Raw genomic sequence first — 17,893 nt, forward strand, 5'->3', positions numbered from 1 at the left:
GCCGCACCGTTGCCCCCACATGTCACACGGTCATCACATTTGTATTTTAACCTGCTCCCTTCCAGCCCTTCCAGCATTCCAGAGTGGCTTGCAGGCCCGTCCGGGAGGTCTCTCAGCAGTGGCTGACTTTTCGTTACCCCTCGAGTCACATCCTGTAACTGGCAGCCGATGCCACTCCCGCTGCAGACCCCTAGCTGCATCCATCCATCCTTCGCTGCTGACTTTGAAAGGATCAAAAGAACCCTGTGCTTGTCCCTAATCTCCCTAATCCTCACGGCGATCCCAGCAGGGATGTGAGCACCATCACGCTGCTTTTCAGATGGAGCGAAGGCCGGGGTTTCAGTCACAGCCCCAAGGTCACCACCGCGAGCTGGGTGGAGGAGATGGGAACGGGACGTGGCCCCGCTGACCTCCCGAGCCACCAGTCTGCATTAGACCCTGCCGTCTCGCTGAATTCCCCCCGCAGTTTTAACTGAAGATCATGTTCTTCCTCACTTCCTGCCCCGAACACAGCAACAGCTGCCACTCGCCCGCCCGGGCCGGCTGGCGGCACTTCAGTGGTGGGTGAAGTTATCCCAGGGTGTGGAGTGGGTGAAGCGGTTCAGGATAAAAGGGCCCATCCGAACGGAAGATATTCACGAAGGTATAAAAGGGATGCCCCGGCTTTCCTGCTTTCCCCGACTTCCAAGTGACACGGTGTCAGGGCCACGACAGGCTAAGAGGGAAAGCGGCGTGGGAGGGTGAGTATGGGTTAGGAGGAGGGGATCCCGTGGAGAGAGAAAAAAAGAAGAGATGTGTGTGTACGCGGATGAACATTTCTTGAAAAATAAAAATAAAAGAAGGAGCCATGGTCTCGGGAAGAAGCACAGTGCGCCGCGCCAGAGGGGCCTGGGTTTCTCTCCTTCCCTCCCCCCGGGAAGACGCTATGGGGCTGCGGGGGGACTACAGGCAGGAGGGTTTGGGTCTGCTTCCCCACTGGGTCCCCCGCAGAGCTCCCCCCGGCGTGGGTGTTTCAGGACCCGGGGAGAGGCAGGGTTTCCGGCCCTGCCCCGGAGCCTGTGGGCTGGCCCGCAGGGGACACTTGGGGAAAGCCATCATTACACCCTGCGTTTATATCTGGAGAGGCCCGTTCCCATGCAGAGCCCGAGGAGCAGGCCTGCCCGGGAGGGGCTCTTGCTAGAACTAGGCGCCCCTTCGGCCCCAGAAGGAGAGGGGATGTCGCCCTGGGAAACCTGAGCAGTTTGGTCCAGGCCAGGAGGAAATTGAAAAACTTCCCAACCAAAACGTTTCCTTCCCAAAGAGATAAAAAGCAGCTCGGGGCCATAAACCTGCACCCACGTGCAGGACAGAGGTCAGGGGAGGCCCGGGGAGGGGTCACTGCACCCGCTCCAAGGAAGAAGGTGAGGAATGCGAGGTGGGAGATCCCAGACCACCAGGATGCAGAGCTTCCTCACCAAGGCTCAAGTCACAGGGCCCCGGGGGGTCAGAAGAAGCCTCCCCCCACCCCCACCCCCACCCAGGGCAGGGCTCAGGGTTCTGTGGTGCCCTGCCGCCACTCCCACCCAGGAGCAGGCTCCTGGAGAGGCCCTCCGCCCGGGCCCCGGAGCAGCGCTGCCGCTGTGCTCTGTACAGTGGCACTTTTCTTGGAACCCAGCTGGGGCAAGTTCACCGAAGGGAAGCGAGTCATCAGGGAAGGCGGTGTGAACAACTGGCAGCCCCTGTTTCCTACGCCAAGAACCTGAGCTGAACCAGGAGGCCGCTGGCCAGTGCCGGCCCCAACCCCCAGAGGGGCGCCTGCCCAGCTGCAGCCCATACTGGGCAATGGCCCCTGAGAAGGCAGCCCTAGTTACCCTCAGGAACCTAAGCAGTACTCAGGACACAGAGAGCTGTGACTGCCACGGCAAGGCTCAACTGTGAGCAGGACCCCTTTGGCAGTGAACTTGCTTTTGCAGGCTCTTATTTTCAACACACTGCGTTCCCCACTTAGGCAGCATTTCCCATGCTCCCTCTCACCTCCAAGCCTGTCAGCCCCAGATTATGAAAATCTGCCAAAAGGTGTCCTGAGAACCGGGGGCGAGCTTTCTCCTTTTCTCAGAGAACCCTTCAGATCTGAGTATCACAGAGGCTAGTAGGGAGGAGGTCATTTCCAAGGGCAAAGGTGGGCCTGCTGTCCTGCTGTTTCTGTATTTCTGTATTTGGATCACTTTCTGCTGCCAGAGATGTCGTCCCCTGACGTGAGGGGCAGGGTGGAGAAGCTTTGAGTAATTTGAAGTTCGTTCCCCTTGAGGGTGGCATCGTGATGTGAGATTGGTGCTCTGGCCTTTCCAGACCGCACACCTCCCCTCTGCAACAGAGCCGTCGGTGCACCCAGCACCACGCCACGGATCTGAACCGCCCTGGAAGGACCTTGCGCTCCACATTTGAAAGGCGGCCCAAGCCGAGCGTGTTCTCAGGGTGTGACTGCTCTGGTGGAAGGAGCTCATTCAAAAGCCTACAGAAGGCCGGCCAGCCAGCCAGCTGCCCGAAGGCAGAAGCAAAGCTTTGGCGGAGAGACTCGGACACTGGGCAGAGCTGGCGTGGGTCTAGGAGCTGTCACTGCTGAGGGCCATTTCACATCTCTGGGAGGGAGCTGAGGAGAAAGCCTGAAATTAAGACAAGGAGAGGTGGCAAGGGGCAGGACGAAGGCCGGCGATCCGGACGTGGCCAGCTCCATCCCAATCTAGTCCCGGCACTCACTGGCCCCAGACCGTGGGCAGGTCGTTCCGACACTGCAGTCCTTGCTTCCTTCGTGTTTTGTTTTTCCAACTGTGGCTTTTAAAAAAAAACCCTGCAACATAAATTTACCCCTTTAATAATGTCCAACTGTACAGTACAGGGTCGTCAGCCATGTGCCACGCACAGTGTTATGGAACAGATCTCTAGAACTCTTCCATCTTGCTTTATTAAAACTGCATACCCACTCAGCAGCAGCTCCTCGTTTGCCCCTCCCCCCAGGCCCTGGCGGCCACCGCTCTGCTTTCTGTTTCTATGAGCTTGATCACTTTGGACACCTCATGTGAGCAGAATCATGCACTATCCGCCTTTTCATGATTCGCTTAATGCAGCATGAGGATGACCTTAAGTTGTGTCCATGTTGTAACGTGAGCCAGGGTCTCGTTTGTTAAGGCTGAATAATATTCCATTGCGTGCGTATACCACATTTTCTCTGTCCACTCACCCACTGATGGACATTTCGGATGCTTCCATAATCACGGTCATTGTGAATAATGTTGCAATGAATGTGGGCGTGCAAATATCTGATATTGACCAGATCTTATTTTTAATTTTGGGGGGTACATACCCAGAGTGGCATTGCTGGATCACATGGGAGTTTTAATGTTTAATTCTTTAGATGCCCCCATGCTGTTTTCCATCATGGCTGCACTGTTTTATAATCCCACCAACAGTGTGCGCAAGTTTCCATTTCTCTGCATCCTCATCAGTACTGACAGTTTTGTTTTGTTGACAATGGGTGTGAGGTATTATCTCATTAGGGTTCTTATTTGCATTCCTTCATGTGTAATGATATTGAGCATCTTTTCATATGTTTTTGGCCATTTACATATCTTTTTTGGAGAAATATCTATTCAAGTCCTTTGTTCATTTTTTAAAATAATTTACTGTTCTTTGAATACAACTGTCTCCATTTTCCCCTCACCACTTTCCGGCTCCACCACCCACACCTCCCACCCTCAAGCCTACCCTCTTTGGCTTTGTGCATGGGTCCGTTATACATGTTCCTTGATGACCCTTTCCCTTCTTTCCCCCATTATCTCCCTCCCACCTCCCCACTGGTTACTGTCAGTTGGTTCTTTATTTCAGTGTCTCTGCTTATATCTTGCTTGTTTGTTTTGTTGATTAGGTTCCACTTGTAGGTGGGATCATATGGTATTTGTCCCTCACCACCTGGCTTGTTTCGCTTAGCATAATGCTTTCCAGCTCCATCCATGCTGTTGCAAAGGGTAGGAGCTCCTTCTTTCTTTCTGCTGCATAGAATTCCATTGTGTGAATGTACCATAGTTTTTTGATCCATTCATTTACTGACGGGCATCTAGGTTGCTTCCAGCATCTAGCTATTGTAAATTGTGCTGCTATGAACATTGGGGTGCATAGGTCCTTTTGAGTTGGTGTTTCAGGGTCCTTAGGGTATAATCCCAGCAGTGGAATTGCTGGGTCAAAAGGCAGTTCCATGTTTAGTTTTTTGAGGAAATTCCATACTGTTTTCCACAGTCTGCATTCCCACCAACAGTGCACTAGGGTTCCCTTTTCTCGACAACCTCACCAGCACTTGTTCTTTGCCAATTCATTTATGATGGCCATTCTCACCTGTGTGAAGTGGTATCTCACTGTGGTTTTAATTTGCATCTCTCTGATGGCTAGCGATGCTGAGCATCCTTTCATATGTCCCTGGGCCCTCTGTATGTGCTCCTTGGAGAAGTGTCTGTTCAAGTCTTTTGCCCATTTTTTGATTGCATTGTTTGTCTTCCTGGAGTGGAGTTGTATGAGTTCTTTATATATTTTGGAGAGCAAACTCTTGTCTGAGTTATCCTTTGCAAATATATTTTCCCATATGGTTGGTTCCCTTTTCATTTTGCTGATGTTTTCTTTAGCCATGCAGAACCTTTTTATTTTGATGAAGTCCCATTTGTTTATTCTTTTTTTATTGGTGAAAATATTGCTGCATGGAATATCTGAAATTTTCCTGCCTATGTTCTCCTCTAGGACTTTTATGGTATCATGACTTACATTTAAGTCTTTTATCCATCTTGAGTTTATTTTTGTGTATGGTGTAAGTTGGTGATCGAGTTTCAGTTTTTTGCATGTAGCTGTCCAGATCTCCCAACACCATTTGTTGAAGAGGCTATTTTTACTCCATTTTATGCTCCTGCCCCACTTGTCAAATATTAATTGACTATAGAGACTCGAGTTTAATTCAGGGCTCTCTATTTGGTTCCATTGATCAATGTGTCTGTTCTTATGCCAGTACCAGGCTGTTTTGATTGCCAAGACCTTGTACTATAGTGTGATGTCAGGTATGGTTACCCCTCCTACTTTGTTCTTCTTTCTCAAAATTGCTGCGGCTATTCAGGGTTATTTATGGTTCCATATATATTTTTGAAATGTTTGTTCTAGATCTGTCCTTTGCCCATTTTTAATCAAGTTATTTGTCTTTTTGTTATTGGACTGTAGGAGGTCTTTATATATTCTAGATATTAATCCCTTATCTAATATTAGGTTTGCATTTGTATTTTCTTCCATTCTGAAGATTGGTTTGTTACTCTGTTGATTGTTTCCTCTGCTGTACAAAACTTTTTAAGTTTGATGTGGTACCAGGTGTCTATTTTTGCCTTTGTTGCCTACATTTACAGTGTCACATCCAAGAAATCACTGCCTATCCCAATGCCATGAAATGTTTCCTGATGTTTTCTTCTAGGAATTTTATAGTTTCAGGTCTTACATTTAGGTGTCTAACCCAAAATTATTAGTTCTAAGAGTTTCTTTTTTATCTTTAGGGTTTTCTACATGTAAGATTATGTCATCTGCAAACAGAGAAAATTCTGCATTTTCCTTTCCAATTTGAATACCTTCTATTTCTTTTTCTTGACTAATTTGTTGCTTTGGCTAGAACGTCCAGTACTGTGTTGAATAGAAGTGGTGGGAGTAGGTATCCTTATCCTGTTCCTGATCTTAGAGAAAAAGCTTTCAGCTTTTCACCATTGAGTATGATGTTAGCTGTGGGCTTTTCATTTACAGCCTTCACTGTGTTGAGGTAGATTCTTCCTATTCCTAGTCTGTTCAGCATTTTTATCATGAAAGAATTTTAAGTTACATAAGGTGCCTTTTCTGCATTAATTGAAATGGTTTTGTCCTTTATTCTGTTAATGTGATGTATAACATTTATTAATTTTTGTATGTTGAAATACCCTTATAGCTGACAAATAAATCCCACTTGGACATGGCAGATGATCCTTTTATGCACTGTTGAATTTGGTTTGCTAATATTTTGTTGAGGATTTTTGCATCAATATTCATCAGTGATATTGGCATATAGTTATCTTTTCTTGTAATATCTTTTCCTGACTTTGGTAACAGGGTAATGCTGTCCTCCTAAAAGGAGTTTGGAAGTGTTTCCTTCTTTTCAATATTTTAGGAAGAATTTGAGAAGGACTGATGCTAATTCTTTAAATGTTTGGTAGAATTCTTCAGTAAAGCTATTTGGTCCTGGGTCTTTTTCTGTTGAGATATGTTTGATTACTGATTCAATCTCATTACTAGCTATAGGTCTGTTCAAATTAATTCTTCATGATTCAGTCTTGCCAGGTTGTATGTTTCTAGGAATGTATCTTCTAGGTTATCCAACGTGTTGGTTTATAACTGTCCATGATAGCCTCCTTTGATCCTTTGTATTTCTGTGGTATCAGTTTTAGCATCTGTTCTTTTATCTCTGAGTTTAGTTGTCATCATGTTTTAAAGGAGATTGTTGAACTGAATGATCTCTAAGAGCCTTCCAGTTCTGAAATTCTTTGGCATCTCAAAGGAATATGAAAAATACATTATAAAATATTTAAGAAAGACAAAATGATTTAAAGAATACAATAATACCCATCCAGTTTAAGAAATAAAAGTTACCAGTGTAATGCATAGCCTTCTGTGTATCTTTCCCCAAGTGTGTTCTCCATCCCAACAGAACCCACCATCCTGAATTCTGTGCTTTTCATCCTCATGCATTTCTTTATCCTTTTACCGTATACATATACATGGATTCTTGAGAATCATATGGTAGCCTCGACTGCTGTTCACTTTATATCAGCGATGTCATACTGTGTTTATTGGTCTACAAGTGGCTTTTGTTCTCTTGACATTTTCTGTGACCTTCATCCATGTTGGTGTCTATAGCAATTGTGCACTTTCACCCTGTTTAGTACTTAATTCTACGAAGGTGCCACAACTTGCTTATGCACTGTTGTTGGACATGAAGTTATTTCCATTTCTTAAAATAAATAATTTCCTTCCAGATATCCATCTGCATATCTCCTTTGCACTTGCATGAGGCTTGCTCTAGTAGGGAATACAAATCTTCACCCGGACTAACTAATGCCAGATTTTTCTCTAAAGTACTTGAACTGATGTATACTCCCACCAGCAGGGCATGTGACTTCCCGGCATTCAACGTTCATACTCTCACTTGCTGGTGTCGGATATTTGATATTGTCTACCCAATCCGATGGGTGTAAGTGGTGCCCTCTAGTAGTTTCCACTTGCACTTTCCTCGTAGCAACCTCAGCAGTTCATTCTGCACGTGTTTGGCAGCCACGCATGTTTCCTCCCGTGGGAATTGGTTCTTCCTATTTTTTTGCCTAACTTTGATTTTTAAACATGGATGGGCTGTATTTACTCCCTGTCCCAGGAAAGTCGTAGATTGCATGACCAGACCTCACTACTGTGAATTGCACCCTTGAGGAATTTTAACATAGCCCCACTTGCACCACAAGAATTCATGGGTGAGCATCATGTTTCCTTAGGCTCATTCAACGTTGCCCTGCTCTTTCCGCACAGGCCAGTGCAGGTGGAGAGTGTGGGCCTCCGGGTAGAGGACTGAGCCAGGGTCCTCACGGCACTTGTTGCCGAGCTGATGCTGATCCTGTCCAGACGGCCACCCGAGCCACCTGGCCTGGAGAGGCCCAAGCACGCACAAGAGGGAGGCTGCACATGCTGCTTCTCCATGGAGAAGAGTCGTGGAGTCATAGCTCATGCTCCAATACTTAGAATTTCCCGGGGTTTATGGAGAATTGTGTATTCCTGGTATTTTTCAAAGTTGCAAAATGTTAACATTTATTTGGAGACATGTCACAAGTGAAGCCAAAGGAACTATGCCCAAGGTTGAATTTGAGATTTCCTTAACTGCAACTTTGGAGCAGAGCGTTTACCCAAGAAGGGTCAGCAGTGGAGAGGCAAAGAGCCTATCATGTTAATTCTTGCTTAACTCTTCTCGTTGTAAATGAATTTTGTCCACTGGGGGTTTTAACAAGTCAGGATACAAGAGGCATTGGGCACATGGGATAAATCAACCTCGGCTCGCAAAGCTATCTGGTCCTTGGTTTGTGTGCATTGTGGCTGCTGCCACAGCAGACTGCTGTCCCAGCTACCGTCAGGGTGGGTTGGTTTGCACAGTGAAATGCTAATGTAGGCAGGCAGGTCCACAGTAGATACCTTCCCACTGGAAAAGACCACACTCTCGTTGTCAGAACTTGAAGTAAAAAAACAGTTATTGTGGATTTGGCATTAAGACACAGTTCATAAGACATGAAAGAGGCAGAGAGGAGAGGTTTTATTTTTCCTAGCTCCAACCCCCTTCAGAAATATGTGTACAAAAAAAAGCCCTGGCCTGGTAACTCGGTTGGTGCATCATCCCAACACACCGAGACTGCAGGTTCAATCCTGATCAGGGCACATACAAGAATCAACCAGTAAATGCATAAATGAGCAGAACAACAAATCAATCTCTCTCTCTCTCTCTCTCTCTCTCTCTCTTTTTTTTCCTCTCTCTTTCTCCTTCTCTCTAAAATCAATTAAAAATTTTTTCACACACACACACTCACATTAGTTCAGAAAAGTGTATCTACCCAATCAGCCCTCATTCTACTGATTTTAGTTTGTCCTATGTCTGCTTCTAAGTAGTAAGAAAAATCAAAAGTCAGGAGAATGAAGAACAACAACAAAGGCAAGACAAAATTTAACTATCAGGCCTGAAATCTATAAAGGAATGAATAAACATGTTTCCCAGCAGATCATGAAGCAAACCAACCTACCATCAATATGCTAGTTAGTTAATGCTTCCTTATTAATGCAAAGTGTTGCATGCATCCTGGGTCATGGCTCCCCTGGGCTGCTGGAGCAGGTATTTAGGAATACCCTGCAACTGTGCAGTTTTAGTGTTCAATCAGCATCTTGGGCCTAGCCGAGGGAAGAAACAGAGGAAAGACAGAACTAAGAGGAGAATGAACAGAAGACTATAAAAGGACCTGTTTGAAGCGAATGTTTGACATAGATGAACCTTGACTAATCAGTCTGCTTGCAAATATGTATGAAGGACCTAGAGCGGGCTGCCAATGTCTACGCCCGTCGGCAGTATAACATGAGCGTCTCCCCTCTGTGCTTCAGATTCCCCAGCTGTGGATCAGAGATAACACTAGCACCCACCTGGAAAAGCTGTTGTGTCCATTGGAACAACACAGTTAAAGCATGTAGAAGAGTACCTGACAGGGTACGTATGCGATCAACAGTGAGGAAGGACACACACAAACCACAAGCACAGAGACGCTGAACAACAATGAAGACATCAATACAAGAGATGTCAAGAGGCAGTGCATTATTAATTGCCAAACAAGTGTTTCTCACCCCTGAATGTCAAAACCGAGGGCACAGGGCTAAGAGACAGCCAAAAGAGTTCGGTTTCTCTCACTAGCCAAGCACCTGCCTTCTGCACGTGTCTGAGAGGCTGCAAACTGGGTCCCTCCAGAGACACTGTGAGTCGCGATGGGCTTCTGGGAAGGAACCCAGAGCTGCCCCTCGGCACGGAGGCGGCACAGCGAAGTGCTGGGGACTGCAGCCGTGGTGCCAGGCTGCCCACGTTCAAAGCTCAGCACTGGCGCTTAGTAGTTGCAGGCTCCTGGGAAGGGTATTTACCTTGGGAGTCTCAGTTTGCTTGCATGTAAATGAGGAATACTAACAGTATCTATTTCATAGGTTGGCAGGAGGATTAAACGAGAGCGTTCACATAACGCTGGTAACAGAGTACCTGGCATATATGAATTAAATCGTTCGTCTAGATTGAATGCTAAACCAGCTGCTTCTTCAAGATCTTTCCCAAGGAAAGAAATTCTACAACCTGCTTTGGTGTTCCTGTTAGGAAATTATCCCTTTAAAAACAAAAACTTGAGAGGGTCATTAAAGATTTAATACACCAGCTCATTCTACAGATGAGGAAATTGAAGCCGGGAGAGTGTAAGCAAGCTGACCAAAGACAAGCGGATGATCGGCAGCAGAGCGAGGGGCTGGCTCCCGCGTGTCTTGATACCCAGACCCACGCTCCCCTCCCAAAGGCTGTGTTTACCGTTTGCTCTGCAGGCCCTCTCCTCCTGCGCCCATGGTGACAGAGACCCTGCGGTCCGTGTACCTCCAGACTCTCAGGCAGAGCATTCTGAGTCCTCCGTGGTCTGTCCCCTCATCTGCCTGGGGGGCCCCCAACACACAGCGTCTTCCTCCCCATGTGGGCTCTGGTCTAAGTGCAAAATAAAACAAAGGGTGCACACATGGCCTGAACATCCCCTGTATTACTGATGTAGGCTAAACTGGAGAACCCAGCCGACGGGCTGGCCACCGGACCCGGCGCCTGGGCGGACGCCCTGAGCAGCAGCAGCAGCAGATCTCCGTGCGTGCGGTGGACAGCCCTGACCCCACGGGGGGAGAGGACGGGGCTGAGTCACACGCGCATAACCCCCAGTGTTACCAGCCAGAGAAGGTGCTGCACCTCCCCTGGGGGGAGAGACGTCAGGAGAGTGCTTAGAAAAAATCCCCTTTCTTAGGAACCCGGAGTGGGAAAAGACTTCCTTCTGGTTTCACCCCTTTCTAACCAGCCCTTGCTGGCTCCCTCCTCTCTGGTCCCACAAACTGCCCGAGCCGTTGGCCCCACTCTCTTTTGGTTCCTGCCCACAGCACTCCTGCGGGGCCGAGTGCCTGTGCCCGCGGGCCCCTCGTGTCGAGCGCCCACTCCCCCTTCAAGGCTCTGTTCGTGCACCCCTTTCTGTATGAAGCTCTTCCTTCCTCCTCCCATGCCACCCTCGACACCCCCTGGGGTGAGGGGCTGCCTCCTTGGTGTTCCCACTGTCCCACTGTGCTCCATACAGACGCTCTGCCCTTTTCGCACTTAATGCCACTGAACTCCCCAGAGATGGAGGCCCTGTCACACTCAGCTTAGGTTCCAAGCCTTACACAAAACTCCGGACATGGTAGGGCTTCAATAACTTGTTTTTAACCCTCACCAAAGGGCATTTTTTCATTGCTTTTTTAGAGAGAGAGGAAAGGTATATGTGTGGGGTTGGGGAGAGAGAGAAACATTAATCAGCTACTTCTTGCAGACTCCCCAACCAGGAACCAAACCAACAACATAGGCATGTGCCCTGACTGGGAATTGAACCTGTGACCTTTCAGTATACAGATGACACTCCAACCAACTGCATCATATCAGCCAGGGGCTCAATAACTTTTTGTTGAATAAACAGCATTGAAATATTTCTCTGGACATATTATATACTATTAATATAAGTCCTTGCCCTCTTCTCTATTAAAAATCTTATTCTTTCGTTTACCCACTAAGCACCCACAGGGGTGAGGCACTGTCAGGTACCACAGGTATTCACAGTCTGTAGCCTCCCCGTTCTAGAACCCTGCGGTCTACTTGGAAAGAAAGTATGTTCACGAGAAACGACTGAGTGTGAGTATATGATTGCTACAAATACTTCTTTGCACATAATCTACGCAGCTAAATCTGCAGTCTGCCACGGACCTAATGACACCCTGTGGGTCTCACCAGCCCCATCGGACTGATCAGGACACCGAACAGGTGACTTACCTGAACACACTCAGCCGTCAAGTAACGGAGCTGGAATCCAGGCATTGCGCTCCTAACCCAACCCTAATGTGGTCTTCACGGCAGGCAGCCCAGAGGAAGTGACCAAACAGAGGGTGTTTGGCTCTGCCATGAAGGGAGAGTGGGGTGTGCACCTGCGAGGGCCCCCATCACCTCTGGCTAGGCTGAAGGGCCAGTGTGCACGTCGGCTTCCTGAATCCCACGTCCGCGTGCTGTGACCAAAGTCTGCCCGCCGATGAAGCCCAGGGTCTTCAAGTCAGACCAGTGGGAACAGATCGAGGGAGTTTAGGGGCTGAGCAAAGTAGCACCTGACGTGGAATGCTAGGTGTCCCGGTCACTGGAGCAGACGAGAATCTGAAAGAAGTGCAGCTGTGGGCACACGACACCAGTGTCTTCACTGGCTGCAGCTGTCCTAGCTCTGAAGCCTCAAGTCTATATGCAAATATTTATGTCGAAAATATGTCCTGAAGACCGTGGGGGGTGATGGTGGAATGAGCAAACGGGGGTGGGAACTGGGTCACTCTCTGACCGAAAGAGGGATTATAATAAATGAGCCACGAGACAGAAATCATTCTCATCTGACGGAGGGTGCTATTTGTCCCTCCACCTGAACAAGTGACTACAACTTTGCACCTGTCTTCAGATTTCGCTGGAAGGGTATAGGCCTGCCCAGGTCTTCTGCCTAATTGGCCTTGTCTGCCCTGGTGGGAATCCGGCTCACGCAGCGGCCTACCTGGAGGGGCAGCTCTTGACCAGGAATTTCGTGTATGTGTGTTTGCCGATGCTGCTGTCGGAACATTTGATACATTCGGCTTGGCTGACTTGGGGTGAATCCATCTTGTGATGCGGTTGTCCGATTGTCTGAAAAGACCAAGTGGAGCCCACAGTCTAAGCTGATGGAGTCAGTTCACATGGTTGTCTGGGGACCTCGCTGCGGGTCAGTGTCAGAATGTGGCAGAATGGAGTCAGAGACTTAGTGACGGCGCCTCCCACCAGGAACCCAGGCTTTGCAGGGAGGAGACGTGGCCCTCCACCCACTCCCAACCGCGGAGGCCGCCGGTGTTGACCACTGGGTCCCACCAACGGCTAGTGGCCAAGGGGGCTTGAGGACCTTTTGCAATAATCCTTAACAATCTTCTTCCCTTTTCCCACCCCCGTGCTTCCTCCCTCATCTCCAGTTCTGTCAAATGACACCCAAAGGCAAGGGTGCCAAAAATGTTTCTGAATACTAACTCGATCCCTTTATATGTAGTATTTCACTTAGTCCTCATTTATAATAATGCAGGTGTCACTATCCCAGGTAGTAAAACCTGACTCCCAGAGGGGTGAAGAAACCGCACACAGCTTGTAAGTGACAAGGCTGCGATTTCAAACGCTTGAATCAAGCACTCATGATCTCCCCAGCAGACAACCTCCCACGTGAGGCTGCCAGGGGCTGCCAGGTGTGGGCACTCCCTGCTCTTACCCCAGGTGGCTTGGCCTGGGCTGTTTGGAAAAACTGAAAAACAGTCATAATGGCCCGTGACCACCTTCTCCTTTTGGGCGCACCCTTCTCCTGTAAACAGGGAGAACTTACTCCCTGCGAGTGGAGAAGTTTCCTTCTGCTCCCCAGCTGCTCTCCCACAAACCTCACCTATAGTTAGACCCTCACAGGGGAACAAGGAATAGCAAGATGGAAATGAACTCACGGTGTCAGGAAGCACTGGACACCCGACCGGACGTACCTCATTTGATTATCTGGAGCCATCATCACTCCCAAGTCAAAGCAGGGATGGCCTCCTATTTCCACAAACCCCCTCCCCCTGCCTTTGATGATCTCCTTCCCCCACCGAGGCTTCACTCGTACCTGGGGTGTGGCCTGATGAAGGAGGCATTATCTATCACAGGCCTGCAGCCCCTGCCATGCACGCGGGTTAAGCCTGCCCATCAATTGCCTGAAAGAAATTTCTTTAGTGTCTTCCTTTCACCCTCTCACAGAAGCTGTTGTAAAGAACGTGTGTGGCCAGAATCTGTGTGCCCGGTGTCCTGTCTCTGAGGCTGACTTCCCCGGCGTGTGCTGGAGTACCCTGCGCTCAGTTCTGGGCACCACGGGGCGAGTTCACAGGGCAGGGTCCTGACTGGGAAAGCTCGGGAGATCCGGCACGTGAGGTCAGTGCCAGGACCATGGAGGGACAGTCAAGGCAGAGGGTTAAATTCCCATCTTGAGGCCTGCATCGTTCTGAAAACATAGCCATGACCATTAGGATGCGAAAGGAGAACATTAAAAAGGAAAAGCTGTCCTCTAAACTAAGATAGATATTTCTGTGCAATAGGTATTTAATATGAAGGTATAGTAACAGAGATGTAAAATACAGAAATAAAAGCAAATAAAACAATATTGAGTGAACACTACACTGGTTATCATTAAAGAGAGAACTGGGGAACTGGAGGACAGTTCTGAAGAATTCACTCGGAGCACAGTTCAGAGCGGAAAAGAATAAACATGAAAAAGCTGTCCGGAAGCGGGAAGGTGGACTGAGAAGGTCTAACACCTTCAGCTAAGAGAGAGAGTGGCTGGGGAGAAGCAGAGCTGGAAGAAGTGATGGCTAAGGAGCTTTAAGAAGTGGAGCAGGTTACGAATCTTCAGACTGAAAGCACACACTGTACACAGAACAGCATTAAAACGGCGACGATGACAGCTACGTCATAACGTGAACACTGATGAGGAGGAGAAAGCCTTGGCCCAAGGGTGCCGGGGTCGGGGCAGCGGGGGCAGGGACCTGCCCGCAGACGTCCGAACGCTGTGTCCTGAAAGAAGAGGGAGCTGAAATGCCCCTCAGTCTCCCAGAGGGTGACCCGCATCTAGAAGTAGACGATCACAGAGGGGCAGATTGTAAGTGACTTTTAAAGGAAGAACGTCTAACAGCGAGGGCTCTCCGGAACGCGCAGCCTGGCCACAGCGGGGACGTGAGTTCTCGGGCGCTAGGCGGCCTCCCCCCTACACAGAACCCGCACTGTCGTGGGCCCTGGGGGGGAGGGAGGGGAGCAGACGTGGGCGGGACTGCATGACGGCTGGGGCCTGGTGGTGAGACCCAGGCATTGGAGCGGCTGAAACCCTGGAGCTGGGAAACGGGGCTCGAAGGGTGCAGGGCAATGGAAAGAAAAGAGCAGTTGTGTAAAGGAGAATTTTTTTTACCTCTGTAACAATTTGTTTAGGTCTGTCCTCTTGCTTGTCATTTTGGGAATTTATTATATATGCCTTTCCTGACATTCTCTTCCACGGCCTTCCCAGGAGTCAGGCAACTGTCTCTGTCATCGGCCGGGTTCTTCTCCCACCTGCATCTCTCGCCGGAGCCTCTCCCCACCTTGGAACTGCCTGGCCCCGTCACCGTTTCCAGAGGAAATTAGACAGCCAACAAAACCCCGCAATTTCCATCTAGGAAGGTGTCAGGGGGAGATGCCTATTCCTGAGCCCTCTCGCTTTACTGCGTTTGCTGATGGGGAAGACAGAGCGACTGCTCTGAAGTCATGACAACCCAGATCAAAGGACTAGTATATGAGGCTCTGTTATGTACACCGACCTCACTTAATGTGCACACAAGAAAGGTGGAGCCGCCCTTTATTGCCGCCGCCAGGAAATCAAGGATCAGAAAGGTTACATGACACGCCTGCGAATGAAAACCAGCACTCGGCACCAAAGCAAGTGCCTGGGTCTCCCAGTCAAGAGACGGCTGATCACCCCAGATGGCTGAAGCCAGCTGGTGCAAGCGGGAATCGAGAGAGGGGTCTAGCCTCCAGGGCGGCAACGCATCTTACCAGGCACTGCGTCGTACCGGCCTGCCGCCAGTGCTGCCCGGAGTGGGCTCTGTGTGCCCCCAGCACCCTCCCGGGGACACCGAAAAGAGACAACCCTAGAGAACCAAGGTCGTGGGACAGCGTTCGTGCAGCCCTGAGCACTGCCCCAGCAGACGGCAGGCGCTGTGTAAGTGCGAAACGCTGGGAATCGGGATTACAGCCCAGACTCCTCGGGGCCAGTGGGGCGCCAGTGGGCTGGCGGGGAAACCGCCAGCATCTCCCAGCATCTCCTCTCCCCAGCACTCCCTCTGCTTTAGCTCATGTGGCCTTCATGCAGCTCCTGAAACCCAGCGAGCTCACGCTTGCCTTGAGTCTGGGACGTTCCTCCTCCACCCGCTCTCCCACTCCTTCAGATCTCTCTCAGGAGGGCCTTCCTAGGTCACCCCATTTCTCATCCCAGTCCCACCCCAGCACCCCTTAGTTCCCATCTCCATCTTGCTCCTTCCCCTGGTGCCCAGGATCATTGACATACAGTATATTTTACGTATTGGTTGGCGGGTTGTCTGTCTCCTCGACTAGGGCGTGCACCCCCCGAGGATGAAGGTCTTTAACACGCTTTGTCCTGTAGGATCCCCAGCACCCCAAAGAGGGCCGGCCTTGTTCCAGCTCAAGATGTCTTTGTGGAATGAATGAATTCATTTATAATATTGAACTGCCAGATTCAAACAACTAATATAAGTCAGTCCATAAATAGGGACTTTCGGGACATTATCTTGTGCACTAATAATGAGCTACCGAAATTATTTTTACTAAGTCATTCAAACCTAAGCTCGCCTCAGGTCAAGCCGTGGACCATCCAAACCCCAGGGAGAGAGAGGGAAGGAGCCCCACCAAGCCCTGTCAGTCAGCCTGAAGCGATGTGGGGCACAGCGGGGGCCTTGCTGAGTGGAAGTGAAAGCAGGAGGCCCGGGACTCAAAGAGGAAAGGACCGGAGGGAGAACAGCAATCCGTCAGTGTGCAAACTGACAGCCTGCTTTCGGTCGAGGGCTGTGCTGGGCAGCGTGGGTCAGAGGAGGTTAATCCCGAGGAATTAACAGTGGGGGAGGGGTGGGGGGCCGAGAAGCACGCAGGGGAGAGGGGAGGTGCTGGACTGTGTTCTACATCAGCGCCAGGGAGCAGGACCCTCGGAGGAGGCTGGAGGAAGGGGGTCCCGCCGCTGACCTTGAAAGGCAAGTGGGTGTTCGGCCCCAGGCGGGAGGGGACAGGGGCTGCTCGTTCCAGCAGAGCTGGGCCTGCAGAACCGGGGCCCAGGGTGCCACGGCGCAAAGCTCTGTGCTGGCAAATCTAAAAATACCCGTCCTCTCTATTTTTTCTCCTACCTTTCTTCTCACCCTCCTTCCTACTTTCTTCCTTCTCCGACTCTCCTTTAGCCTTCCTGGCAGACCTTGGACTCAGGCGCTGCACCCCCTCCAGGGAAGCTCCCACCCGCCGGGTGGGCCAGAACCTCGTGGGGCTCCCTGCCGCGCAGGTACAGGGTGGCAGCAGAGGAGGCGAAGGCCCAGAGTCCCCCTGACTCACTTCTTTCAAATGCCAATTAACAGGTGTCAGCAATGCTGGCCCGGGTCTGCATGACAACTCCACTGTTTTGGCCCTCCCCCCGCGAGCATGAATATCGTGGCGCTGGAGCCCTCGGGGCCCGCGGAGCTCAGGAGTGTGCGGTCAAGATCTCCTCGCTGGGCCAGCGCTTGAAGTGCTTCCAGAAAGCCAGGGGACTCCTGTGCTTTTATGTGCGCCCAAGCGCGGGCCGCCCTGGCTCCGCGAGGGGCCCCTGGGGACCGAGGGCTGGTGTGAATCTCAAACGGCAAGCTGACATTCCGGTTGGGAGTGTGACAGTGCATGCCTGGGTGATGATGCCAAGGCGGCAGGTGACAGGGGTCCGTGCAGAGGGGGAGAGTGACAGGAGCAGCTTCCAGTTTCATGTCCTCAGAGCGCGGAAGGATGGAATCGGGGTCGCGGGAGCGGTGACAAACGATGTCACAAAGCCCGGATGCCCCGATCAAACGAGACCACGGACAGGGGGGCGTTCGGAGGACAGAGGATACCGGTGTTCCCCCCAAAACGCATCCGATGTGGGCTGATTGGGGATCAATGACATTGCCAGCCTGAGACCCACCACCCCAGACACACCGGGCCTGTCAGACAGGGGGACAAAGTGGGCATCCACTTAGCACACCCCCTAGAGCACCCCAGAGCCTCCCAAAGGGCCTGTCGTTCGGGGGGCTCTCCCCTGCCCCCCACCCCGGGGCTCAGGCCGGCCGCGGAGCTCTAACTTGGGGTAAACATCTGAAACCAGAGTGGCTGCCAGGGAGCAGAAAAAAGAGGTGAGGGTGGAATGGGACGGGGCGGGGCATGGCGACAGGAAGAGCTCAA

The sequence above is a fragment of the Phyllostomus discolor genome, chromosome 3 (genome assembly GCF_004126475.2).
Source record: "Phyllostomus discolor isolate MPI-MPIP mPhyDis1 chromosome 3, mPhyDis1.pri.v3, whole genome shotgun sequence".
Classification (NCBI taxonomy): domain Eukaryota; kingdom Metazoa; phylum Chordata; class Mammalia; order Chiroptera; family Phyllostomidae; genus Phyllostomus; species Phyllostomus discolor.